Source organism: Nipponia nippon, unplaced genomic scaffold (genome assembly GCF_047370975.1).
Source record: "Nipponia nippon isolate SJK-2023a ecotype South Korea unplaced genomic scaffold, ASM4737097v1 scaffold_32, whole genome shotgun sequence".
NCBI lineage: Eukaryota > Metazoa > Chordata > Aves > Pelecaniformes > Threskiornithidae > Nipponia > Nipponia nippon.
Genome location: NW_028262350.1, coordinates 4764115 through 4792061, shown reverse-complemented (window position 1 = coordinate 4792061; position 27947 = coordinate 4764115). Strand labels below are relative to the sequence as shown.

General features: G+C 44.8%; 1 protein-coding gene and 1 long non-coding RNA gene across 5 annotated transcripts in view; both read right to left on the bottom strand.

Annotated features, from left to right (window-relative positions):
• Nucleotides 1-27947, bottom strand: part of LOC104012265 (acid-sensing ion channel 2) — a 505120-nt gene that overhangs the window by 304020 nt on the left and 173153 nt on the right. The gene's annotated exons all lie outside the window — the stretch shown is intronic.
• The window catches only part of LOC148054289 (uncharacterized), a 208372-nt gene that overhangs the window by 111718 nt on the left and 68707 nt on the right, over nucleotides 1-27947 (bottom strand). The window lies entirely within an intron of this gene.

Here is a 27947-nt window from a genome sequence, read left to right as displayed (position 1 = left end):
GAAAGTGGTGGAGAAAAGCTAGTTTTCTGCCTTTAGAGGAACACTTCAGTCCCTGTCTAATGACAGTTTTACTTAAAGGAATTCAAACAAAAAGGCAAGGGGGATGCTGGTGTGTTGGAGGGAATGTACCTCCCATGGCTGCTCCTCATGCTGTGAGAGGTGCTATGCTGTTTTCAGCACAAATCCAAAACATAGCACCATACAAGCTACTGTGAAGAAAATCAACTCTGTTCCAGCCAAAACCAGTACAGATGCTAGCCTCTACTGAGACTTCATGTTCCAGAAATGTCAAAGGCTATAAACAGAAGCAAACAGGCACTCAGATCCATCATTACCTATTGTCCACCCAAGAGTCTGAGAAGGTAATTCAACAGTTCCTCTCTCTGTGCTTGGGGACGCAGCGAGGAGGCTGGGAGCTTACAGCATAGCCACTGTATTGGTGAACACGTGAGCTGAAGCCAGAGACCTCCACAGAGACACGTGTGCAGCGCAGATCATCTGTCGCGTTCTTACTTTCTGAAACCCCATTACTTTTTTTAGGTCCCTAAGAACTTTATAAAAGCAACCATTAGTTCCATTTCTCACTTGCACACCAGGAGCCGCGTTCACACCACACAAAGCAAGCTGCCCGACTTGTCATCGCAACTGCTCTCCCTACGAAAAGGCCACGGCTGGGCAGCCTGGGTCAAGAAGCGCTGTGAATCCTTTTTGATCTCATGACCTCAGGTGTCACGAGCACTCATGCCAGCAGGGCTTGGTTCCTAGAAAAGACAGTCAGAGCCTGACTCTCAGGTGACTATTCCCTCTGGCAGCTCTAGCTACAGTCGTTTGAGTCTTTTCTCTCCCATCCCACAGCAGAGCTGACAGCAGGGAATACGTATGTGCACTACAGGCCTTGCTGTTCTCAACCCAATGTGTTAGCTTAAACTGCTGAAGAAAGTGAGTTTACACAAATGTTTCAGAGAGAGCTAAAGCAATGTCATTTCTGCCAGTTCTGTGATGAAGGAGAGAGCAGTAATTTCTGACTCAGAGTTGGAACAGACAGTGGGGGGAAAGGAAAATCTTAAAAACACCTCAGCTGGTTGCTTCAAGGCACGTGACTCAGAGACGCAAAACCTGAAGCTATTAAATGAGATTCTCAAGAGTCCAAGTTACTCTGAAAATGCATCTTAGACTCCTAAGTCACTGTTGGGGATTTTACTCCACACCTCAAACCTTTCAGCGTGTTCCAAACTGACACAATTTATTCGTGAATGTACTCTAGCCACATCACCGGAGCATGGTGTCCTGTGGCCATTCTCCCATCAGATACTATGAGACTAATCCAACATAGTGGCAAGCATCGGGAAATATGGAAATAGGGACAAACCAAAGCCACTGAGAATTTTGTTGGCTGGTTTGGGGTCCCGAGCGGTGAAGCCATATGCTGACCCACTTCTTTGGTGACTGAGAAAGCTAACTGAAGATAAACTGTAACTAATGGGTAAATGATTTTATATTGTTGACCCCATTCTAAGACAAACCAAAAATCAAGAGCAATCACAGTTTTATAAAACAGCTTTTAGCAAGGTCTCTAAAAAGTTCTTTTTAAATCTTAACTCACCTAGCCCACATGGGCACGCTAGAGGCCTTGCTATCCTGGGAATAGCAGAAATTCTCTTTAGAGGAAAAAAATCATTCTTCCAAAGTCTGAGACTAAAAGGTTCTCAGGGGCCCTTCTTCAGATCAGATACAGGACCAGAAATTTTCCAGACAAAATCTTACTATATGTTGCCACGACAGGGTAATTTCTGCAGAATCAAAGATGATTTTGCTCTTTATGCCAAATTACCACCTCAGAAACTCACAGAAATCCATTTAGTCCAGATCAACCCAAATGAAAATACTTTATTTTGGGTGTCTGAATACCAGTTTGCCCAGTACCTCACAGACAATTAACTTGGTCATCCCTCAGCCACCCTTTGCACAACCTGGTTTCATGTTAAGGCAGTTCCTTTCCAAGAATAAAACTATATGGCAGAAGTCACTGCTGAAGCTGTGATTTCAGATGCAAGGGAAGAGGCCAATCCACCCACATTCCTGCAACCCTTTCTAGACAGGAGGGAGTTCAAATGGGATCTAGATGTGAACAGGCTGCCTTGTTCCTCCACAGGGACAGCAACTCCTCCTGCCCAAAGCCCCCAGCCCAAGAGAAAATCAGTCCCCAGCAGCCCTCAACACCCTTTAGGGAGCTGGGCACATAAATCTTTTTAAAGGCACTTACTTGCTGAAATGTTAGGGCACGGGCAAGGAGAAATAACAGGGAGAGATGGGAATAGGTAAGGCAGATGGCTAGAGTGAAGAGGGAAGGCTGGAGATGGGTACGGGCAGACATGTAAACGGTGGGACAGACTTGTCTCTTCAGAAGAACAGACAACTGGTACTCGTGTCTCATCTGAGAACGTGCTGTCCCAAAGGATTTCTGTAACACTGTGGGAGTTAAAAGCAACGTTCAGGTGAGCTGATCAAAACCAGACACGAGTATGTGGCACCTTAAGGTTTCTGGGAGCATCCTTGGGCTTTGATATGTGGAATCAGTTCTACGTAATGGTTTCTGAAATGCATCCTGACATTTATATATGGTGTCCTGGAAACAAATGCATTTTATTCACTGTCTTAAGAAGTGTAACATTGGGGCTGCATTCTAATACGGCTTTCTATATGACAAGCACACAGCTCCTGAATCAGCATTCAGCTCTCATGCATTTCCAGGCTAGGAGAAAAGTGCGTTTTTCAACTTAATAAATGCAGGGGACTGTTCTGGCTCATAGCAGGAAAACACAGGGCACTGGGGCACTTGGTGTCACTGGGAAAGGCACAATTTGCTGCGCGAACAGAGATGCTTACCTTGTATCTACAAGATACAAGAATAAGCATTTCTATAGCAGCAGATCATGTAGACACACACGAGCTTGCTGGAGAACAGACAGCTTGGTAATACCATGCACAGCTTTATTAGCTATCAGGACTTCTTTTGCTCAGGCAGTGCCACAGAACAAAGCCAGTCAGAAAATTACCATGCAAACTGTTTTTCATTAGGAACGAGAGTTTTTAACTGAAGAAATCTTTCGGCCAAAAGTTTCAAAGATCCTTTGGAAATTATAAACAAAACAACTCCCCAGATGTCAGAAAGCAGAAAGAAATTTCGTTACTAGCTTAAATACTGTGATGTTAAGATGCAACCAGGTTCCCTCTCAGGAATTACAGCTGCCTCCATCACTTCTCCGTTGCTTCTTCGCAGTCCCAGCACAAAGAAAGAGCCACAATGCACAGCGTCCCTCAGGGAAGGGCTGCTGAGTGGTTAGATGTAGCCCAGATGCATATCAAAGCGGGAGCACAAGCCAACCAAGTTACTCCCTATTTCCATTTTCAGTCCCTGCCTGACCTGTTCCTCGTCAGACCAGCCTAGACCTGAAACGCCATAATGCCATCTGTAGCCATGGTGAGGACCGGACACTTCAAAAAAATGCAAGGAATTTCTTCTGAGAGAACCTTCACTTTAAAAAAACCATCAAAACACATTGTATCCGGTTGTAATTTTTTTATCTGCTATTTCACTTATGTGTTTAAAGACTCCTCTCTGATCAGAAGGACGTGTTTTCCTTTGCAACTTTACTCCTATTGTATCCTGTTTCCTCAATGTGATTCAAAAGTCAGGTTTAAGTAGAATTTCCGACATTCACATACACACCTCTCAGGTTTGTTTTTCATTTCCTGATTTTAATCTTAATTTATTGAATAATTGCTTCTTTGGGTAGCAGCTCAGGCATTTGAATCTTAAGATCCATCAGTATTATTGTTACTAATCTGGCAGAGTTAACGGAAGTCTTTCCACTGGAGACTTCGTGACATATTCAAAGGTCTAGTTAGCATCTCTATTTCTCTCTGTATCACTAAAAACACAGCTGAGCTTTGATGCGAGTCCAGCAGTGGGGTAGTCAGCTTTGACTCCCCACATCTGCCCCAGTACCTGCACTTTTACTACTGCCCTTCACCACAGGTTGCACAGGAGGTTTTTCTGGTTTTGTTATATTTCTTCACCAGAAAATTTCCATTTCTTGAAACCAAAGCTTTTCTTCAGTGAGGTTCTTTGGGTCCAAAGGGAATTTCTCATCAACAGTGGGAAACAGAGAGAGAATGAATCAGCAGTTACAGGCTGCATTTCTGGTCAGACCATTTCCCTCTTGAGATGTTTCGGGTTCTGGTACCATCACTGGCCACAGAACGGGATGGGAAATGAGCGTAAGTAAGGAGTCAGCAGCACAGAAGTGTGGGATTATTATCCAGACAACAGGTCACATAAACTCAGTAAGTGATACACATACCAATTTTAAGGTGTGCAGTGTTCAAATGAAAAATACGTATTTTTAAAATTCTATGGCAAACAAACATTCGCAAATTTAACCAAAATCTCCATTTGATGTCAAAAAGCAGTTGAGAAGGGAGAATATTTACCCAGCTTTTGTATAAAATGGGTGACAAAGAGTCATGAATGGCTCTTGGCACAGGCACTACTTATAGCTGCTTAAAGATTAGGGTACCTGATCTGTGGGCATACCATTAGCCACTTCTCCAAGCAAATGCAGGTAACCACTTAAGACATCTCCATCATGGCAAAACAGCCAGGAAGGCGTTATTCAGAGATTGTTTTCCTAAGACAGAAACAAGGCAAACATGGGACTGCAGAGAAGCTGGGTTCCCCATTTTCAGTTCTCTGCTGCAAGCAAAATAAAAGGCAGAGTGGGAACTGGCCGGGCGCTGCTCGGGTGCAGAGGCCCAGCTCCCTCCGGGAAGATCTGCAGACCGAAATGGAAGTGAGCCCCAGCAGCCCCTGGATGGTGCTGTCGGTTCACAGCTGGGTTTGCTGCCGGAGAGCAGTTTAGCATTTGCACTCTCAGAGTTTTGTTGTGAAAAAATGAAAAGAGCCGGAAAAGCATCAGAGGAGGTGAGGCTGTAAGATAGCAAGGGAACAATCTGTCTTGGTGCTGAGATTTATGGATCAGCCAGCTCAGCACCTGAAATCTATGATTTCTCACCTTGGGGATTTCATACTGCTAGAAATAGGAATTGCCGGGTCACTAGGTAAGATGAGCTAACAGCCGAGAGTCACAGACTTGAAGTACCATATTGTTGGGACTGCCACCCTTGCCTGACAAAAAGTGGTTACCCAAACAAGAGGCTTGGGGGACTGCAAGGAGGTCTCTTCTCACTTGTGTAAGCAAGGAAGGAGCAGTAAGTGGAACTGGGCAGGACACGGAGGTCTCACTCCAGTAAAAAACATGTTAAGGAACAAAACAAAATCCTCCCAGAAAACTCAATCACACATCAGAGCAAAACAGAGAGACTTGGAGACATTTTCATGCAAAAGAAAACAAAACCCAGCAAACAAAAGAAAACAGGAATTACATAAACACAAGGAGTCAGACCACTTCCCTGAGAGGTGACCACCTTGCTTCAAATATGGCCTAATTCAGGAAAATAGGAAATTAAGCTTATACACTCTAAGCTCGTCCACAGTTACATTCAGTTATTGCCTAACAGCTACCCTGGATAAGCCTTGCTCAGGCTTCCCTTTGAAGCCGTTGTGCTTTGTAGGTACCATCAAGTCAGAGGAAGACGAGGGATTGGATAAGTGATCAGGGCACTGGGATGGGCACTGGAAACATGCTTTATATATATAGTTTTTATAATTGTATATATTTATACATTTCATATATATAATTCCTATATATAGAATTTAAATCCATGATGGGGTAAAGCAACTGTTTCACTGGTAGAAAGTCAGGTAGCCACCATGTGCCCCATCTCTTTGCAACAGAGCAAATCGTGCGCTCGGCACATTTCGTTCTCCTTTACAGGCCACAAAGCCTCATCTGCACCCTGAATTCCTTCTTTGGCTACGTATCCCACAGGCAGGAGGCTGCGGGGAGAGAGCCCTGGCACACAGGCTGGCTACAGCAGCCTCTCAGCCTGCAACATCTCTGAAATTCAGCTAAGGCAGCTGCTTGGAAAGTCTTCAAAGAAACTTCTGTTCACCATTCTTCACCCCAAAAGGAAAGGGAAAGGGAGAGAGGAGAAAGATCATTTCAAACCCGTCCCATTGCTTGGCTAATATCTGTCAATTCTACCTGGCCAAAGGTTTGTAGCACCTTGTGGGATGGATGTTTTAATGCAATTTATGCAATAAGGTAATTTTCCTTGCTGCAAACAATCTGCATTCCAATCTGTCTTTACAAAGAGGGAAGAAACAGGTTATGGATAAAAGACTTCTGATGAAAGGAATCTGGTGCATGCACAGAGGAGCAGAGAGAAGGGCAGACTGCTCTCCGCCCTGCATCCTGCAATGCGCTGTCTGCTCTGACGGCCCGTCTCTGCCCAGAGCTGAGTTAGGCTGTCTCCTGCCCTTCCACTTTTCTCCCAAGTTTAATCAGTCTTGCAAAGCTTGTGGAAGATCATGAAACAGGACATAGAGGCAAGCTAAACTCATTTCATGGAAGAGATTCAGCATATCCATTAAAGGCTGTCAAGCTCACATTTTGCTAGCTAATGAATGGGGGGTTTTATTGTCCCGCCTGGAGCATCTCCGGGTGCCAGCCCAGTTTCACGCCTCACGTTACAGAACAGCAGAGTGGCTGCCACACGAGGTTTCTCCGCAAGGAAGGGTCTTAGCCTAGCCTCCTTTCAGGGTGATGCCTCCTGGGGACAGTCCTGTTAGAGGGCATGCGCAGTGGACATGGTAACCTGGGAGGCTGATCAGGCGTATGTGAGATGAGGGTTTCCTGGGCCAAAAAGCCAGCCTTTTAGCCCCACGCAGGATGTACAGCCAGAAACGACGTTATTCATCGGTAGCTTGACAAAAAGATATGTGCAACACAGGGCGATTTCTATTAGCAGAACCACAAAGCTCTTTTCTGCGTCTGCTCTGTATTAAAGGTCATGTACCCGCTGCACAGAAATAGATAAATTACTGGAACCCCCAAGGGCTGCTGGAAGAGTAAACACTGTTCAGGAAGCGTCACGCTGTGCAGGTGCTGGGCAATACTGCTTGTCGGGACTGATAGGTCATTTTGTGCAAATCAGACTGTTGGGTTCTACAACTCCAGCAGGAGAAGCAGTCTTGGACTCAGGAGCCTCTGGGTTTGTTTTGAGCTCAGAGACTGCGGCCTTTCCTGGCTCCTCATTACCAAAACTGAGCAAAGAGTTTTCGCCACACAACACAAAAGATACTGGGATGCTCTTTGACCAAAGGACTCGGCTATCTCCAGGCGACAGCTACAAATGGTCAGATATGGTTCATTTGCTTCTCCATGTTTCCTAGGGAAGATGCTGACTCTGAACTCCAAACCCACGGAACTGATCTTTTCCATTTTTCATCACAAAATACCAAGTTTACAAGCAGAACGGCATTTCCTCATTGTGTGAAAAAAATCACCTTTTCAGTGCTAAATATTTCATTGGAAAAATGTCATGCAGTGCAGCCTGGTTTCCATTGCTGTATGGTCCTTTGAGTTTGGTATCAAACAGGAGTGAGTTATGATTGATGCTTTCTCTCCCCTGTTCCCTGTACTGGATAAGGGTTAAGACTCTTTGTTCTCTTATAGGAAACCAGCACAGAGCAGTTCTTCACACAACTGCAGCATGTACAAGGTCTCCGCCTCCTGCTCAACCACTTATTTCTACAGTTGCAGGAACATTATCATCTTTACGCCTCTATTCTGCAGTCATATTCACCTGGAATTGGCCAATTTGCTGCAAAGGTGGCAGAGAGGAGACAGCACAAGAAAAAGTGGGAAAAAAGAAAGACAAATATCCTTAAAATGCCTGTACATCTTCCTGCTGCTGAACAGCCCAGAGGCTGCTGCAGCCACGCTCTGGGGTCCCCCAACCACTGACAGTCCAGCTCCCGTTTGATCGGTTGCTGCAGCCCTCCTGTGATTAGTGCCTGCATGTCAGGTGCCAATCAGTTGTCAGCAGTTATGCACAGCAGGACAGAAAGACAGGTGTGTGCTGTTGAGCATATTAAACTCTTCGATCACAGCTGATTAACTTGGGTCTGGGGGTCATCTTTCCAATACAGTGAATAATTTACACAAGATTGGAAGGACAGAATCAAGACCTGGAATGCTCATAATTTTTTCAAAGAACTAACTGTGGGGTTCTTTAATTCAGTATTCAAGTACACTTGAGTGTGTTTTCCATTCCTCTCCCTTTCTCCGTACAGCCATCCATCCATCTTAGTCTTCCCAAGGAGGCTGCCAGCCCTGTTCTTGTAATGGAGGGGCAGCTGAAGGGACATCTCCAAGCTGGGGACATCTCCAAGCTGGGCACATCCCAGAGGATGCTTTAAAAATTACTTCGAGGGCTCTGCAACAAACAGGCCACTGCCTTGTTTTTCTGTGGCATTTTGACAGGGAACTGCATAAGTGAGATCCCATAGATTCGAAGTAATGATCCTCCTAGCACAGCCAAGGACAAACATCCTAGTTAGTTGGCTGTATTCCCTTCTCCCAGCTGCTTCATAGGGTTTGGGTTTATTTTATTGGCCTTCTGGTCCACTGCCCCTCTGCATAAATTTGTCTGGGAATTCACATGGCAGGCATTACAGGAATTTGGCTCCATTAGATCCAGCTCCCTTCTTGATTATACTGGTTTTCTACCAATTCCATTTTCTAGGTTTAACAAAATGGTCTGCTACATTTAAGTGTTACAAGCCATAGCAAAATGAGAAGGTAGTGGACTGGATTCATCTCACCTGACTTGATCTGAGAGAGATACAAGCACTGCAGGTATTTAGAGTCAGCCAAAGTCTAATCTCAGAGTCAATGGAGGAAGACAGACAGATAAATTGCTTAATTCAGACATTTTGGTATGAAGCAAGTCTTTCCATAAAAGTACCTATTTCTCTCTGCTGCCCATGAAAAGGCTGAGAGGTTTCATCGCTCCCTTTCCTCTCTCATAGAAGAAACTTCTTTTTTTGTAGTTCAAACACCAAGGCAGGAAGGGCTGAAATCAGCCAGGACAGTGAACACAGGAGAACATCCTCTCACCCCAGAGATCTCCATCACTTCAGGGATGCTAAAATATTTCCTCGGTTGGAAATCCAATATATTACTGGTCAGTGCGTGCACTACAAGGAGATGCAGATTTAAATCCTTGCTTTAAAAGATGTTTAATCAGCTACCTGTGTGAGTGGGAAAGCAGGTACCAATCCCAGAGCAGAGCACAGTACCCAGAAACGTGCAGGAGACCATCACTGGACCCTTCTCCAAGGACATGGCGCAGCCCTGACTGAGACAGCAACAGGGATCTAGGAGGCGCAGCTTCTTAGTTCCTACTAACAGAGTGACACAAAGGTCTTGGCAAAAAAAGGAAAGAAAAAGAAACATGCAGGCTGAAGTGATATGTCTCACTTTGTGTCTGAACCCTCCCCTACGGAGTTCAACCCTGTGAGCTCAGCGCACTTGGTGCGTTTGGCTCCCGTTTCCCTCTGGCTCAAACTGGGGAAGGACGGGATGTATCTCAGCGAGAGCTGGTGTCTTGCCAGCTCAGCTTAGATCAGTTCCCATCAACCTTGCCTGCAGATCAAAGCAGCCTGCCAGCATGACAGGAGATACTCCAACTGGAGATTCTGCTGATTAAACAAAAAATCTCTTTCAAACACAAACACCAGGAAGGACAAGCACCTGCAGATTCATTCCCTGCCTCTTGCTGCAGTGTATAAGGGAAAGAGGAATACCACACGGACAAGGGCCAAGGGCCAAAACTGACTATGCTCTCGGTAGGAGATGCTCAGTTCTGCACCACAAGCGCACGTGCGAGTAGAGGGCTTTGCTGATGTGGGTGCCTCAAAAGGAGTGCTGTGGATTAGAAAGCCTAAAGGGCGAGGAGAAGCTGCAGAGGCAAGTAAGGGAATGCTGCACGTGTATACCTAACTGGTTTAGTTATTGCAGAGATCAGGCATAGCCCTGTGATCAGTTAAACCTGACACTGGTTCCCAGTTCGCCCTGGCAATCATAGCTACTTGGCCTTGAATCTCCAGATGCAAATGACTGCCTTAAACTCCAACCCTTTCGTTTCCGGCATTTTTTTTTTTCCAAGCAGGTTTCTTGCATCTGCTTTCCTTTTGTCTCCTCCAAAATCAGCTGTAGAGGAATATAGTTCTGCAGTGCTCTTGCTAACCCTAGATGGTGCAATTTAGTTAGAAAGCCTCAAGAAAAGAAACACTGATTCTTAGAATTAGAAACGTTTCTTTGCAAGTCAGATAGGACAGGTGAAGAGGTGACGGCAAGAACACATTGAACAAGCCGGGCTAGGCGCAAGAAGTCACGGTATAGTCAGCAGGTGGGCCAGTATGTCCATTGCTTGACTGCCTTACACGTACCATCCCTGCTGTCCCTCCTGTGTCAGCGTGGGATGTGAAAGTACAGCTCCATTTGCAGAGCTGCTAGCAGCTGTTGGTGCTATACTGTTGTTGGCATAGCAGCTGAGGATCCGACCCTCGATGCTAGGGAGCAATCTGGGCAGCTCAGCTCTTTCCCTCTGACTTGCTATGGGATGGAAATCCCCATGCTAGCCAAGGTCTAAACTTAAGGACTGACTGGACCTCCAAGCTCCAAAAGATATTGCTCATTAGGGGTTTATGTTGTGCCAGTAGGAATTCTTAAACAAATAAATAAATAGATAAACCCCACCAGAGTTAAATGCACAGTCTAAGCATAGCAAAGAGACGTTAAGAATGTGAGCCTTATAAGAAGCCAAAATTACCTCTTTAAGAAGCTTTTCATCTGCCTCAGTGTGTCTCTAAAGCCCTCGCTCTGGGACCTCTCTTACATTTATTGGGCTTATTTTGTGAATACAAAACACAAAGAGATGGAAACAAAACAAATTCATTCCCCTTCCCAGTGGAAACAGAGCTGGAAAGTCAAACTCCTACTCTGGCTCATCTTGTTTGGGTTCCTTGGGGGATATGTTCGCAGCATGTCATCAGGGAACTGGTGCTAATGCCATCACCCGCCTGATAATGCAGACACCATTGAATTTTGATTTTACGATTTTTAAATGACTAAACATCAATTACTATCCTTTGCTGCTGCTATAAATCCTTTCATGGGGGATGTGCATGCTTATCTTTCACCTTTATCCACTCCCCCCAAAAAAGCCGCAGCAAGAGAACAGGCGCTGCGGCGTTGTGGCTCTGGTGACCGCTGCTCAGAGCCTCCTAGCAAGCGCCAAACTCTACATTTGTGCCAGCTACGAATAAAACTTGAATTCCTCAGTCTCAAAGTGACAAGAGCACAGCTTTGAAAAGGTTTTGCAGCATCTCTGGTGCTCCCTTCCCAAGAGCCTGCAAAGGCTGACCAAGGCCTGGCATAAGGAGGTTTAGCTTCAACACTGAATCAAACTTGCAATCCAAAGCTAAGGATAGGACATCACCCGCGTACATTGCTTGGGGAGGCTGTGGAATCACTACCTCTGGAGTTTAACAATATAGACATGCTTTGGGTAGAGATAATGCGAATTTAGACCAAAACAGATTAGATTAAATGACCTCTAGAGACTTCTTCCAGGCCTATCTTCCTTCAAGTTTGAAATTAATAGCAACAACCAATTTACTATCTGAATTTAATCCATGGGTCTAAACCTGCTTTGGACCTACCAGAGAAAGAACCTGATGGAAGGTCTGGAAAATGTCATCATTTTTAGGTCTTACTAAAATAAGAATACCCCATCACCTCAGGGTTTCATGACAGACAACAGCATGCCTAGGCAAGGATCTGTGACCCCTTCAATAGATTTCCTCCTAAACGAAGGCAACGGATGCTACTGAGAAGCAAAGGAAGAATACGAACTGCCAGGACAGAGAAGGCACAGTCCTCCTTCTCTAACAGATTCTGTCTTAGCCCAGCCACAGCATACAACAAAGAATAACCAACCATAAGAATAGTGGGCAAGCTCTCCGATACAAAAGCATTTAATGCTTCCAATAATATACCATTGTAAATAATTTAATAATAATAAATAAATAGTTAATTACAAGAGCTATTTAAAATCACTTTTCCTAAGATGAGATATGACATTTTATACAGAGATGAATACATCATTTTAAATGCTTATTAAAAACCCATTTCAAGCTACTTGTAAAATGGAGTGCATAACATTAGTTTTATGTACTCCCATAAACATTTTGCCTTTTTTAGTCATTCATACGTTCAAACTGCTGTCGTATCCAAGTCACTAAAATTAATATTAAAATAAAGCACAACTCTACATTATTATTAGCATAATTGCTCCACTATACAAACAATAGACCCTCTTAGCCTGAATGGCTTTTTCAAAAATAGATGGAAACAAGTACCAAAAGTAGTCTCCAGTAGAGAGAGGAATGTGTGTTTACAACTTCTGACAGCCTGCACTAAAGTGAACTGGAAGCCAGCTGCCTGTCTGCAGAAAAGCATTAAGGGCAAAACCAATTTGCTATTTTAATGACAAGAAAATTCGTCAAGTAATCCATTTCAGTGCACCACTACTCATAGCATTAGAAAGATTTCACTAGCGTCTAAGCTGCATCTTGCTGCAATCTCTTTTGCTACAGGTTGTCCTATGTAGCAGGGGCTGGGAGAAGAGATTTTTTCCATTGAAGACGACAAGAAGACTATAAAACCCTTTTTAGATTAGTTAGGCCACGATATACACCAAGATTTGCATGTATGGAATGTAGAATAAGGAAGGCGATTTATGCAAGAAAGTGTTAGAAACTGACCTTTTGACACAGAACAGTTTGATCTCCATTAACTACTGGATACACAATTAGGTGGCTAGAAGACAGTGAAACTGGTGCATGGCATGGAAGCTGATATGTTGCTTGCTAAACTGGCATTTTTCTGTAGCTGTAATCAGCAGTCAAATGACGTTAGTCTCGGCCCAGAGATGCTGTTCCTCTGACACAGTTTCTCTTGATATCGGGGTCTCTACCCAGAGGTGCAGGAAGACTCTTGCACCCTCGTATCTTGAGCCATAGTCCTTGGTTAAGATATAAGCCCAGCAGTTGCCTTAATTGTTGTCGTTGCCTAGACGTGTTAGGTGTTAACAGTCCTCTCTTCCCATATGCTTACAGCTACGCGTATGCACAGTATTCCCACTGCAGTATTCATCATTTGCTGTATTCTTAAGACTTTTTGCAAGGTCTTTTCAGCTTGCACCTCTGAAATGGTCGGTTCTGTTGGGGCTCCTTGAACTCCTCTCAATTTTGAAAAGAACCTTTGGTGGTGTGGAGATCCCCTTTGAACCTGTTTCTCATACGCCTGAAGGACTGTCCTACATCCCTCCTGAGCTTTTCTTTACACTAGTATCTGTCGTAAATTCAGCTGCTCCCCCTCCTATCCCAAATCTGTATTCCTGAATACACATTTTTGCACCTGATGAGCGCTGGCTATTTTGCTTAGCAGTAGTTGCTGTATATTTGCATTCTAATGAAACCATTCCCCAGCATGCTATTTGTCAAGATCACACACACAGTGTTCCTCCCAGCCTTCAGAACATGTAATAAATGCATCCACTATCACATGGTTCAGATAGTTAATGGAAGTACTGCGCAGAACTGGACAAAGGACAACTCCTAATGAAACCTGACTCCATTAATTCTCCCAACCTCCTCTGGCCCACCCTACTGTAGTTTTATCTAGACTAGATTTCTCTAACATGCTTATGAAAATGTCATACTTCTTGCACTTAAGTACATTGCCTCCCATGACATCTGCTTTTCTACTATCCAAAAGGCTTTTCTCTGTTTTAGGAGTAAATTCAATTTATTTGACATGACTTGTGCTTTTCTAATCCAGGTTGGCTGAAACTCATCTTCTTGCTATCTTTCATAGGCTCAACAAACAGTTAAGGTTATTTATTCAGTATTTTCCAGATATTGAGGTGAAGCTGAAGCCCCTGTCTCCTTTTTCAAAAAGAAAGCCTTTTAAAAAAGCACCCCAGGTTCAGCTGACTTCTCCTTCTACTAACTGCTCAGTTCTGCCCCTCTTCCCCCATTGAATGTTGTTCTCTAGCCCTTTGCACCCTACAGCTTGGCCCTGTAAACCAGGTAAATGAAAAGGTTTTGGTTTTAATAAAAAACGGGCAGAATTTCAGTGCCAACCAGTGTTACCAGGACAGGGGAACAAAGAAAGAATCTCATTGTGGAAGCACAGATACAAGGCCAGGTTGGGGGCTCTTAATCTGGCTGTGCCCATGCAGGAAAACTGGTGTCAGGCTGTATGGGTCCCTTTGAGTTCTCCAGCATGTTTTCATCCTGCAGAAATTAACTCTCTCCTCCTCATCCCTTGATGAATTTCCTTAGAAGCAGCTGGTTTGACCTCAGCTGCTTCTCCTCTGACCCCTCCTGGGTCGGGGCTTTGTTGCCACATGAGTTACACCAACCACTGCCTCACAGGCAGTGTTTTAGCGAGCGCCTCTCCAGCACTGTGGGGCTCATCTGTGAAAGGTTTTTCCACAGCCTCTCATAGTATTCATTGTAAGATTTCATTTAACCTGGGATTTCTCTCACTTTTTGTGCCTTATTTAGTGCTGTCTATTCTGATTGTGTCCCTCCGCACAGACTATTCTTAAAGTCCAGCTTTTCTCATCTAACCTACTTTCCATTATCTGCAAACACAGTAAGGAAACAAGAAATCAATGGAAAGCTTATATTTTGTCGGGCTGCCTTTTATTGAACCTTCTATTCTTCCTCTAAATTGAGATGATTTGTGTTCATAGTCCTGCTATCAAATGAAAAATGCCTAGCCCTCTCCTTAGTTTCTTTCCCCCTGGATCTGCTTCCCATGAGATCTCCTCTCCTGTTTCTGAGTTCACTGGAAGGTATCATTACTCCATTGTTCTTCCCTCTCCCCCGTGTACGAATCACGCTCACTCGCACCCCAGCTGTCCTCCATCTTCACCGGTTCCTTCTTCTATGGGTGAGAATCCAGCTTGCTCTTGGGTTGCCTCTGCCTCTCTGTGTCCCAAAGCATTTCCACTCGTGTGCTCCAGGAACTCGTTCTTGCTTCGGTTTCCTGCTCTTTTCCTTTCCTAAAAGTTTATATGAATAAAATCGCATTTCTATCCTCCTTACCCATCCTCTCCTTTCCCTTAGGTAAAGGAGAGTAGGAGGGGAAATCGGAAGGAATGAGAGCAAGAAGGGCCTCTGCAGCCCTTAAGGTAGTGACATTAATTGAACATTTCTGCACACCAGATTGAGGACTGAAGGTCGCTGCCACTCTACATAAGCAATGTACAATCCAGCCTGCTGCAGTGCCTCACTTTATTGTTATGGTTCACAGAAAGGTGAGTGCACATTCATTTTTCAAGCTAACCCAAATATTTCAAATAAATGCTGCTTCCATTTTCTACTGAGTACTTTCCTTCTTCGGTTTAAGTAAACACTTCCAAAGGAGAAAAGTATCACTAGCAACAAGAAAACAAGAAAACCAGAAATCAGCTGATCAGATGAGACAAGTACAACTGGATCAGACATAAGGGTCTGAAATTAAGGGTAGCGACGGGAACACAGAACAGGATTGCTCCTTCCCAATGGCACACGGGCTCTGTGCGCGCTGCCCAGAAGGCAGCGTACAAACAACCGCAGCAAACTGGACCAAGCCGGGGAAGCTGCCGGAGCACGCCTGGAGGCTTGGTCTCCATGTAAGCAGCCTGCTCAGGTGTCTCCATCTGCAGACTCGATCCCCCCCTTGCACGGCCTTTGCCTTTTCCTTCCTGCATACCTCTTATGGGCCTGAGGGGTAACGACGAGGATGGTCTTGGGGAGCGGGTGCTGATATGTCATGCAGCCACATTTCTGTTCACAAACTGTCTTTCGATTTTTTATATGCATGCCTATTATCTTCCAGCCATGAGTTTAAATATGCTATAGCAAACTGCTCTCCAGTATATCGATGCAATCTATTATCTAATCTTTTAATTAAACTACCTAGGAAGAAGCTCTCAATGGGGTTGTTTCATCCGAGGCAGCAGATTTATTCCCATTTTCAACTCTCACATCAGGATTAGTTAAAAACTTATCCAGTCCCAGCTCTACTTTGGAGCTTAAAACAAGCTCAAAGTCAGAACTGAAATATATGCTGCTTTTTCTCTTATCTGAAGGAAAATTAAGCTTTCTTTGGCATGGATAAGGAAGACATTGAAATGCTTACATGTAAGAAAATAACATTTACCAGCACTGAGGTGATGGTGAAAAGCATGATTTATGTCAACTTTTTAACTGGAAATTGAACTTTTTTTTCAGTTTATTAAGACAGCCTTTTCAATACTTTAGGTCAAATATTTCCTACCAGATTTCTCTTATTTTCAGAAGCAGCATAAAGACTTGAGTCCACTGGATTATTTCATCTACAGTCCTTGGGAAATTCTGACCTTTAGAATTATTTAATTTCAAGTAAAAAACCAGCAAGCCAGATTTAGAAGTTTCACAGAATGAACTTCCCCAAACAGGCAAATATCAGTATATTCCGTGATAAAGTGAAGTGTTTTCATTTTGGTGAAAGAACATATTATTAAAACTGATAGCTTGAATCCCCCAGACTGAAAACTTATGATCAAAACATGCCAAGTCAGTCATATCTATATTTCCAGGCTCTGAAAAACACTGGGACACAGCTTGTTGTGTCATAAAATGTATTCAGTTCGTGATTTGCAAGGTCTTATAAAGCCAATAAAATTTTTCATGTTATAGGATGGAGTCATAAAGCCATTTCAATTTACTTCCTAAGCAGAAGGATAAATCTAAAGAGGGAAATACCTATATTGAAGGATATTTTTGTATTGATGTGAATCATTTCCAGGCAAATTAGCATTGTTTTATGTGCATTCTCACAGAGAAGGAGAGGTCAAAGCAACCATGCAATAAGTCTTCCTTAAGTAGTAGAGAAGGAGGGAAGGCTGTCCTACAGCAGTGCTTTGAATATCTATTTGCATGCAGCAGCATTCAGATAACCTCCAGGTACAAGTGGGGTGGCCAGCAGGCAAAAACGGGGCAGTAAAAGATGTTGCTCAGTAGGTAAAGTGCTGCTGAGCGAGTTCCTTCAAGGCTTCCACCCTTGAAAGGGGTGAGAGGAACTCTTGGTAAGGACCTGGGAGAGACTGCAGGTAGGTTACAGCCAAAGTTTATACATCTTATGTTTCCTTTGCAACTTAGTAATGAAGAATATAACCCTGAATTTTGCTAGAAGAGACTTTTTGCTTAATTTTGTTTTCAAATAGACTCCAAAATCTGGTGTACTCAGAGGTCTGCAGGAGTAACAAATTGCTTTCCTTGCAACTGCTAGCAAGCACTTGGGTTAGGATATATATGCCACCAAGTTTCAAATCCCAAATCTTGGGAGGAAATTTCCCAATAAACACCCAGTAGCGAGATAACCGATGCCTATAGCTAAGTGCATTTTGTCAGAGAAACATTTGTTTTCAATATTAAAGCAAACACACAGGAGCAGTCAAATTAATGTAGTACAGTGTAAGAAGTATTAAGAAATATGATAGCTGTTTATACTTCTTACAGCAAGTAGAAACTTGTGTTACTGCAAATGTGGCAAATTGTATTTCCTGACCAAAACCTTTTTATAAGATATATCCAGCTGCGTTCAATAAGGACTAAAAACAAGAGCTAAGGCAGTCACTTGGGCTGAGCTGCAGTGGTCCAGCAAACTGGCAACATTCACATTTTTGGGTTAGGATGAGGGCGAACTCAAGCTCGGACATACCTGCATGGACATACCCCAAAGGAACGGACATACCAGACCTCCAAAAAAGGCACTCCGCATTTGCAGCTCTACACTTGGGGAAGGAACACAAATGGTTTGGGGTGGACAAAACACCAATAAGCTGAAATGAAAGAGCTTTCATTATCAGTCCCCCATTTATATGCAACAGACTCCGATCCCAGAGGCTGCCAAAGTGAACCATCACACAAGCAATGAAATGCCAACTTTTGAGCAAGACGACAAATTAATCACTGGAACAAGCTAATGCAGCTCGGCTTGAAGTTAAAGTGAAATCTGTGGGGTCACTTCCTCTGGTTCAGCTGATAAACAGGAGTAATTTAATCATTTGCCACTGCGTATCTGTACTCAGAGTCTGATGAAAAGCTCAAAATTTGTGGATGAAACCTAACCGTCTTCTGTTAGGACTGTCTGCACAATCTACATTCATGTAATGGCAAGACTATAGCGAGCAAGGAACAAGGCTTACATTTACCTAGCACTTTTCATCCCGAAGACGCACAAGGTACGCTACGAGGACAGTACATCCTGCAGCCGTAGCATACAACTGCTCCTGGAGCGCGAATAAGCAGCCAGGGCGCGGCAGTGCATAGACAGAAAGACGGTGCTTAGGTCTACGCATGCAGAGATCCAGATACCTGGCACTCAGACAACTGTGCGTGGCTGGGCTGAACAGTTGCAGAGACCAATCCAGTCTTTGCTTCCTATGGTCCCTTTGGAAAAATGATTAATCCTTCTCAGCAAATAATTTGTCCAGTTTTGGAGGCTGAGATCCTTACTCTCACACTAGCTTGGAGTAATGAAGTTTACTAGTCTAGGAACTGAAAAGCACAGCCCTCTGCCACCATGCTAAAGCAAGTACTTTGCCAGTAACAGTTCCACGAGCAGACACAACTGTGCCTAGCAGAGAGCATTCATTCTACCCACTTTTCCATAGCATGCTCCCTGCTTCAGGGAACTCCTGTTTGCTGCCATCCCTGCTGCCCTGCTGCTGCAGGAGAGACGCTGATGATGGAAGCAGGCAGAGCTTCATCCCAGACCTCCCCCACTTAGCATGGAAAGCAGTAGAGAGACGGACAGTTAGCCAACAGCTCTGAGAAATGCTGTTCCTTATCTCACCGCATCCTCTGGGCAAAATGGGCAGCTACCTGCTGTCCCTCTTCCTCCTGGCATTGCCTAGCCTGGGAACGGGGCTGAGGCTCTTCTGTAATGCAATTTGCCATGTGTCTTCCTCCTGTATCTTCTCAAGGTTTAAGGTTTAAGAAGGACCTCATCTACACATCTATGAAGAGAATAACAATGATGTTGGAGTCGGAAGTTCAGTATTAATTTGGAGGCTGGTGCTGCTCTCTCCCATTGCCTTCAGGTAGCTACAGTTAAAAGAGATTAATTCCACCCAAAGTAGCGGATATTTCTCCCAATGAAAGCAACATCATTCCAACAAAAGAAAAGAGGAATTGAGTTAAAAGATATATGACTGCAATGGGGTGGAAGAAAAAGGAAGAGGAAAATGAGAGATCAAATAGAAATAACCCCAAAACTCTTGGCTCTAAATTATTCAAGCGTCTCTCAGCTAAAACCTGAGCAGAGACAAAGCAAGCTTTGCAGTAAAGCCACTGAAATGAATAATTGCTCAGTGAGTTAAATCTCTCCAGAAAAATAGCCTCCTTTTTCTCACTGCAACTGCAGGAAGGGGGTTTGCTGCATGCACTGGTGCCAAAGAGCTGCCTTCCTGCAGGGGCTGCAGTGGCTGGTTATTAAGCAGCACAGGGATACAGGCTTAGTGTTAGTGTTAGTGGGCCCTGATTTCATTAAAGCTGACATCCATCACACACGGCCTGTTCAGGGCTGAACTCTCAGGCCTCTTCCAGCACCGCTGATCTGCACAGAGCAGGGCCCGGCAGCGTTTGTTTCTCCAGTATAACAGAGGATCACCGGGAAGCTCCTTGCTGAGCTCTCGCTCCCTCTCACAGCCTCAGATTTAGGCAGCAAGATTCCAGGTACCGGCCAGCCCTCCGATTACAGAGTGTGTCTCCGAGGTGCCAGGGATAAAAACCACCTTTGCCCTCATCAGGATTGTTGAGGTGTCAGTAAAGAATAAAGTCACTGTCACACATCACTGCTATAAAGCCAGAGCATAGGAGCTCCCAAGCAAATGCTCTCATTATGAGACACCTCCTTCTGCCTGCTGAGGCTTAAATACCCTCCAAAGTAGGCCAGGGCTGATGGGACTGGTCAGGAACATGGAGAGCTGTCTAGGTCCTTTCCTTTCTAGACAGCACCAGTGTCCTGGCTTTTCACCCCCATGAGCTCCTCTCCCTGTCTCAGGTTTTTCTCTAGGCTTGCTGCCATCTCTCTCTTTCTCCCCCATGCTGAGCTTCTCCATGCGATTCTGTTTAGCCCTGGCCCACGTCAGGAGAAAAAAGCGACACAGCACCTTTTCTGAGTCTCTCACGTGCACTGTGTGTCTCTACATCTCCTCTTCCTCCCTCACCTTGCCGCTTCTTGTCATTTGCTGTAATTCAACAGCTGCAGAGACACCAGGGTGGAGTGCACGGACATGTGAATAAAGGCTGTTCCTTAGATAAAGGAAGCTCCTGTGTTCGTGGGGAAAATGAGGTGTATGGAGCAAGGGACATGTGTGCCTCTGCAGGAGGTGGCTGCTGCTGTTTACCAAGAGGTGAAAGTTTTGAGTACTAAGAGCTTGCTCAGCTCCTGAGCAAATTGAACACTGTGCATGAGATATATTTACCAGCCAACCAACACAAAATGGCCTCCTAATACGCTTCAGAAACCTTACTCTGTTCTACTAAGCCTCCCAATGAAGAACTGTCAACATCATATATCTATTTCTTGACTTCTAAAAGCATCTTTCTTGCGAAGTTCACACATAGGGCAAGTGTGTGACCAGCCTTTCCAGCAATCTCCTCTTTCCCCAGCTGGAAATTTTATACAAGTGGATTCTGTGGGTGTTGTGCATTTGGCTGAGATGGAATGGGTTGAAATGGCCCCTCAAAACCTAGTAACAGGTATGGATTTTTCTGCACTGATCAGCAGATTCCAGGGGTCATAACAGGAGTCAAGTGGACAATAAAACAGCCAGCAGTGTTGTGACGATGGAGAATCCTTGATAAAGTCTGTGGGCCTGAGCCAAGATAGAAGCACAGCATGATTCATGCCATGGTTCTTGCACTTGAAGTACTTCACCAGTCTGGCATGACATACAAACTAGCATAAAACTATATATCGGTTCTTTGTAACTGCAGAAATGTGCACTCCCCAGGACATTTATACAGTTTTACACTGGTTATATGTTGCTCTTTAATATGCGATTAGGTCTACCCTGCTAATTACTTTCAAAGGTTTGCCCACTCCAGTTTGAGCTGGGTTAGCTCAGCATCGGCTGAAGTATGCACTGCTCGTGTGCTACAGGCTGCGTGATGGCTACCCTTGAGAGAGTTAAACGGGAGAGCTCCAGAACTGAAAACATGTGCAACTTGCATAAAAAAGCTTAAAACCCCATGTCTGCGGTTACTAACTGGTATCCCTGTGGGTTGGCTTCTAACACAGACACGTTGGTGGCAGCTGGAAGCCCTGCCAAAAGCTGGTTACACAGATTACTAAAAGTGACATGAGCCTATTCTTAGGCACCGTGAGCCTCCTGACAGGTTTTCTCATGGTGGGTTGCAGACACTTGCGGAGCCTGGGAAATCCCCAGTTTTCCTTTGTTGGCATCTTACATTTTACCCCTGAACTCCTCAGAGGAATCCTGACCCCTCTGCTCTGGTACCAACCTACTCAATAACAAGTGTTATGACAGCAGGTTTCTGCCCCTGCCCGAGCCTCCTGGCGCTCCAGCCCCTGGGCAGAGGGTGCCCCGCTGCTCGCCCACCCCGGCACTCCCTGCTAGCTCTGTTCAGGCCGGCCTGCCAGCACATCTCCTGCTGCCAGGGAGCATCACAAAGTAGCCAGACAGCGGAAAGCACTGAGCGTGCCACTCCTGCAACCTGCAGGCTGCCTCGGGGCTACTGTCTGTCTGGGTCGCTTGTGCAAAAGAAACAGCAAGGGCTCCCAGATGTAGAGGATCAGACATTATAACAACCCTAGAGTTAGAGAGAACTTGTCAGCGTGAGGATAGGGAGTAGAGAAACCCCAGGCTTACAGATCCTCCGTACAGATCCCCTGTTCCTGCCTTGCCTCCACAGCCACCCTGCCCTCTTGTGCTTTCTGTTCTCACTAAAGGCTTTTCTCGTTCAACCTCTCTGTCTAGCTCAGAAGACCTTTCCCTTACGTAGAGACAAAGAGGGCACATCAGAACGGAGCTGTGTGAACAACGGCAATTTTAGTTCATTAGCCATACCAACACTGGATAGACAGAGACAGAAGGGGAGAGAGAGAAAAGAAAGCTGGTTTTTTTTCTGCTCAACCTGAAAAGAAGCATTTGGGGTTTTTTTGTTTAATGCAAACTGAAAATAAAAAGAAACTCAAGTTCAAAAAAACCTTTGAATCCCCTTAAAAATGCTTTTTTAGCCTATTATTTCCTAATTAAACTGGAATAATTTTTAGAGTGAAAAGCTCTTTTGAACTGAAATAATGAGAAACCCCAGTTCACAAATACCTAAATGAAACATTCTCACCTTTCAGAATGGCTCAGACTCACTTTTATCTCAGAGTTAACCTCTTGGTCACTGTCCCCTTCTCACAGAGTGGGACTGCAAGGACCTACAACGATTTTCTAATGTCTGTATGCTACACTACTGGGTTTATCTCCAACAGTTTACCTCTACTAAAACATCTCCGACTACTTCTGGGACAGGGTCTGAGGCCAGAGGGGGTTTGGTGGCTTTCAGTGCAGCATGCAGGTCCTCGGGAAGGTCTCCCTCTGTACAGTCCTCTTTGATTCCACCAGGCCAGACCTGCTTCCCTTGGACTACTGCCAGACGAGCAGCTGCAGAGAGGTGGTAGATGTCTCTGCTCTCCCTTCCTGACTCTTTATAAATTAGAGGTTTTGTTCTTAGCTTCAAACCTTTCAAGCAAAACAGCCGGGAAACTCTCTCCCCCCCCACCACCAATAAAATACAATTGCCTCCATTTCCCTCACGCCCTTTTCTTTTGCCAATTAAAAATTCAAATAACATGCGGCTAGAAACCCACAGCTAAATCCCTGGGAACACGTTATAATAATTACCTTAAGCAGTATTTCTCTTTCTCGACATCATTCACTCATATTAAAAGACATCATGGGAGCATTTAAGCCAAGCAATATGAGCACACAGGTAGCAGTCTTGGCCAGCCATATGGGGTTTCTTTCCACAAAGGTAAATTCTGCAGTGCAGTCCAGCAGCCTAGGGAACTGCAGTTCCTGGAAAGAGCCTGAAAGCCATGACTGGAGTGTACCTGTGGGTATTTTTTTTTCCCTTCATCCGTTCCAGTAGTAAAGAGCTGTCAGAGATGCAGTGATTTGCCCTGTCACTGCTATTTCTACATATCAGCAACTGGTAGAGGGAAAAAAAAAAAATGAAGATAAGGGAAGAGAGAAAAAAAACCAATGTGTTATCTCATTTCGGTAGCATCTAGATACTGCCCATTTAATAGCTGTTATTTATCCAAGCATTTAATCATGCTGTAAATATAGTGAGTCCTTCCAGCCACAAAACACTTCAGTTAATGAGATTAAAGAAGGATTTACAATTCAGCTCCACCTTTTCATTCTCTCCCCTGGGCTGTGCCCCAGGTTTTCAGAGTAAATGTTAGCCTCTGTTTAGGGGGAAGCTCTGAAACCAGCATCCTGTCCCCCAAAATCACTATGACTGACTACAGGGATAAGGGTGTTTAGTACTTGCCATTTTGCATTGCAACTGTCTAGTCCCTCTTAGGGAGAGGCTGGGAAGAGGATAGGAAGAGGTGTTTAAGGCAAGACAGTGCCTCAGAAGTAATGGGACAACACCTACAGCATTCCAAAAGGCAGGGAGGATCTTCAGATACTGCTGCAAGCCGTTGATCCTACTGCCCTGCCGTGGTGATGGTGAAACTGCCACAAACCCATTGAAAACCGCAAGGAAAACACAGAAAATGGCCAAATTCTGCTCCTGGTTGTTGGAAATGCATCTAGAATTGTGCTTAAAACTGTCAGAGCTTTTGCCTGCTTACCCCAACGCCACTGAGTGAGCAGGCTTTGGCTGCAGGACTGCGAGGCTGGCACTTTATCCAGCACTTTTGCTTCCTATGGATGGAGCTGCGGCCGTAACACCACCCTAGCCTCCAGCAGATTTAATCTGCATTTACACCAGTCTAGCAAGGATGAACCCTGCACATATCCTGATCATATCTGCTGACATGATGATCCAGTTTTACCCCTGTCAGCACCATAAAAGCAACACAGCTCTAGAGCCACAGTACCCTCTGCCTCAGGCACCCTCAGCACAAACGTGTCAGCAAGTTACTAATCTTGGAGCATTTATTGCTAGAGATGCGGCAGGAGAAGCAGCACAGCTTGATTCATTAGCTAATGTTTGTTCAGCGCTCTGAAGGCTCCAAAGTGCTGTATAAGGACTAAGAGTTACTATTATTATTTTTCTGATCTCAGGATGAGTTTTCCTTGCTGGTGGTTAGAAATATTTTGCCATGTAAATTGAACTAATCTGACTGGGAATAGCAGAGATGCTCAGAGGAGGGACGTGCTGGCAAACATCCTCTGATGTGCTTATACTCCCAAGGCTGCAGGCAGTTACAAAGCCTGCCTGTAAGCAGCTTCTCCCTCCCCAAATCTGTGCTAAGCCAGGGGCTCCTTTCCTCTCTGCACATTCCTGGTGGCCTTTCCCCACCACGGTCCCGTGCTGGAGTCTAAATCTAGGCGCCAACTCCTTAAACAAATGCCTGGAGCACAACCACATAGCAAAGCACTCTCCAGGGACAAGTCAGTGTAGTCACAGCTTTGCCTCCCCAAGCTGTCAGTCATTTTGATACCTGGTGGCTGAACTGACATGTTGTTGCTTCTCATCTTTTGTATCACACAGCCTGGTACAGAAAAATTGCAAAGGTCCTTCCCAGAGGACACATTACCGTGCAGATCCATACTGCTGATAGCAATACACCAATACCACGATGACAACACAGGTCTGAACGTGACCTGGTGTAAATGACACCCCAATGAATAGGCACTGCTACCACCGCTGCGGCAGCGTGGCATCGCTGTGAGCTGCTGTGGTGAGTGAGGTCTCCCAGGACAAACTGCAGCATCCTACCAAGCAGCATGGACAGGCTAGAAAGGAGAAAAGGATCTGTGCCCCCCCATTCACCAGCCCTGAAGGCTCACAACTCCTTTGTCCAAAAGATTAAATGGAATTGAAAAACCTGGTGGCATCATTAAAATTTAAGTAGCTGTGACTCAGACACGCAGAGTTCAGAGCCCGAGTGCTGCCCTGGCTTCCCCGAGCCGGTAGGAAGGGCCAGTGGCAATCTTGGGCACAGTGGCCCTGTTTCACGTCCGTCTCCTTCAATCAGTGCAGAGTTCAGAGGCAGGTCTGCACAGCCCTGATGCTCTGTGGGGACCTGGCCTTCCTGGAGGTTTCCTTTTCTTCACACAAAGCGCTCTTCTGAGGCCCAGAACGGTAAATCCAGAGATATTTTTTTCTTTCTTGATGCTCCAGTCTGCTGAATTATGATTCAGTGCTTCAATTTATATGAAATTAAAATGAGGAGAGCCAAACACACTTGTGTGCTAAAATGCTTCAAGTTAATTTGATCAGACTTTGGGGTATAGAGTCCCAACAGATCAGCACAGATTGACTGGAGCTCATTTATATTCTTGTACTTCAGATGGAAATGAATGGAAAATAGTAGTTAGGTCCAGTCAAAAGTGCTGTTGAGATCTCTTTGCTGGAGCCAACAAAACTGTAATATTTGAAATAGCTCCCATATCTCCATGATAGCCTGCTGAGCCCTTGATTGACTATAACAGGGCTCTGGGCTGCTGACAACAGGTTGGTTATAAGCTTGCTGCCGGTCCAGAAAGCTGTTTATACAAAGATGGGAGGTTGCAGTCCTCACATAGATGTTATTCATTTACTTTCACTTGCCACAAACTGATTTTTGGCAGCTAAAGCTGAAAAACCTTTTGTGAATCTTGGCAGGAATTTTCCTTTATTGGAAAAGATACCGTGAATCTTCTCCGGCTTTATCATGCTCCATAAGGTCAACCAATAGGCAGAGTTTGTCCATTTTTTTAATAGCTCCTTTTCTTGCTGTTTTATTCTGTCGGGGACCAGCCTGTTCTGGATTACACTCAATCTCTTCTTAAATTTATTTTTTGAAAAGGACGTGGCTTTAACACCCAGCATTTGTATTGCTGCTTTGCTGCAGTGGCTAACTGCCCAGTGATGTTTTCTAGGGAGACATCAACAGCCTCTAAAAAGGACCCCAAAAACGATGAAGCGTTTGTTCCTTTGCAGGAAGCATATGGCTGGGAAGGAGCAGCCCTGGCATTGCAGGTGATTACATCCTCTCGCGCATTTGCATTGTGCTGTCTTGGAGGTGTTCAAGATCCGGCTGGAGCCAGCCCTAAGCAACCTGGTCTGAATTCAATGCTGAGCCTGCTTTGGGCAGGAGGACAAACTAGATGGCTTCCCGTGGTCCCTGCCAGCTTTCCTTCCCACCTGTGCCACTCCACACATTTCACAGTCCCGAGAGATACTAACAGGCCGGTGCAGAGTTTTTATCTGGATTTGCTTGCCAGTGATTTATGGAGAGCTACCCTGTCAAGCTTTGCAGTAGCCCTTAATGCTCCTCACATCTGAGACAGAGTTTGTCAGTTTGACAGGGAACATCTGAGCTGGCTGTCGTTCTGATGGTTCACGTTTTAGTTCTGCAAATAATCATCTTCTTTTCCTCCTCACACTAGCGGTCCATTAGCACAATGAAGGCAATCTCTGCGCAGAGATGTAACTTGCTTATCCTGCCTCCTGTGAGTCAGTAGTGGCACTGGTCATTATTTTCACAGAAAATAGTAAAGAAAAGAAAAGAATAAAAAAATAGCATAAGATGTTTTGCCTTGAGTTGCCATGAAAAGTAGTTGGGAGTTTTCTTGGCAGAATTTCCAGTGTTAAAAGACATATGTGAAATGTTTGGTTTTCAGGAGTTCAAGTTTTCAACAGGAAAAAGAAAAGATTTTTTTTGTGGAAAGCAGCCACTTTTTCTCAAAGGCATCTGCTCAGCCACAAATCCAGCACACTGTCAAAAAGCCATTTCAGTGAAGTAGTTTCAACTAGTCCTTCTTGCTCACCTATTCCAGTAATTGATTGCACACCTCTGCAAAGCAGCTTCTTTTCTTACTCTACAAGCATTTATATTTTTGCTGTCAGCGCCCACAACTCAGGCACTACTTACACTTCTCTCCAGATCACTGCTCTGTTTCTTGAGTCTGGTTTTGCCTGCCTTTCCTGTCTGATGCAGATCATCTATCATTTTTTATGTTCTCAGCTTTGGGGCTGTTTATTTCTCTGCTCTTTGCAAAAGTAGCTAACAGCATGACCAAGATCCACCTCTCAGTCTGTACCACTGATGTTCACCTAACACTGATGATTTTTGAGGGAGTTTGTGTCTGGATCTAGTGACACACGGGCCAACAGCCCCCAGAGGGTACCAGAGAGCACCTTCCCTCGCTGCAGAGGGACGTATGTACGCTGATGGATTTCAGCGTCCAAACAGACGCCTGTTTACAATGCCTGAACTATCGCATCTCTACAAAGCTAGTCTCGGTGACAAGTCTGCGTACAGCCTAGCTACATATGGGTCTGTGATTTCCATGTTGTTTGATGAGATGTAGCCAACATTGAATTCCCATGTATTATGTTTCTTTTTAATTCTTTTTTTTCCTGAAGCATCTGAGATGTTACAGAGTACTCCGTTCTTCTCACAACACTTTCAGGCCATTTTCCAACTCTGCTGTCCCTAATCTGGCCCTATCTTCCCATTTATTCTGGTCCTTGTATCCTGCTATATCCGTTACATCCTCACTCGCTCTCCACAAGTAACCTGAGTGAGACCACTCTCGCTTGAGGTAGCACTTTTTAGTGAAAGAGACTGAAGCCCTCCCATTACAACATAAGTCTTCAGTGCCACAAGAGCCCTCCTACA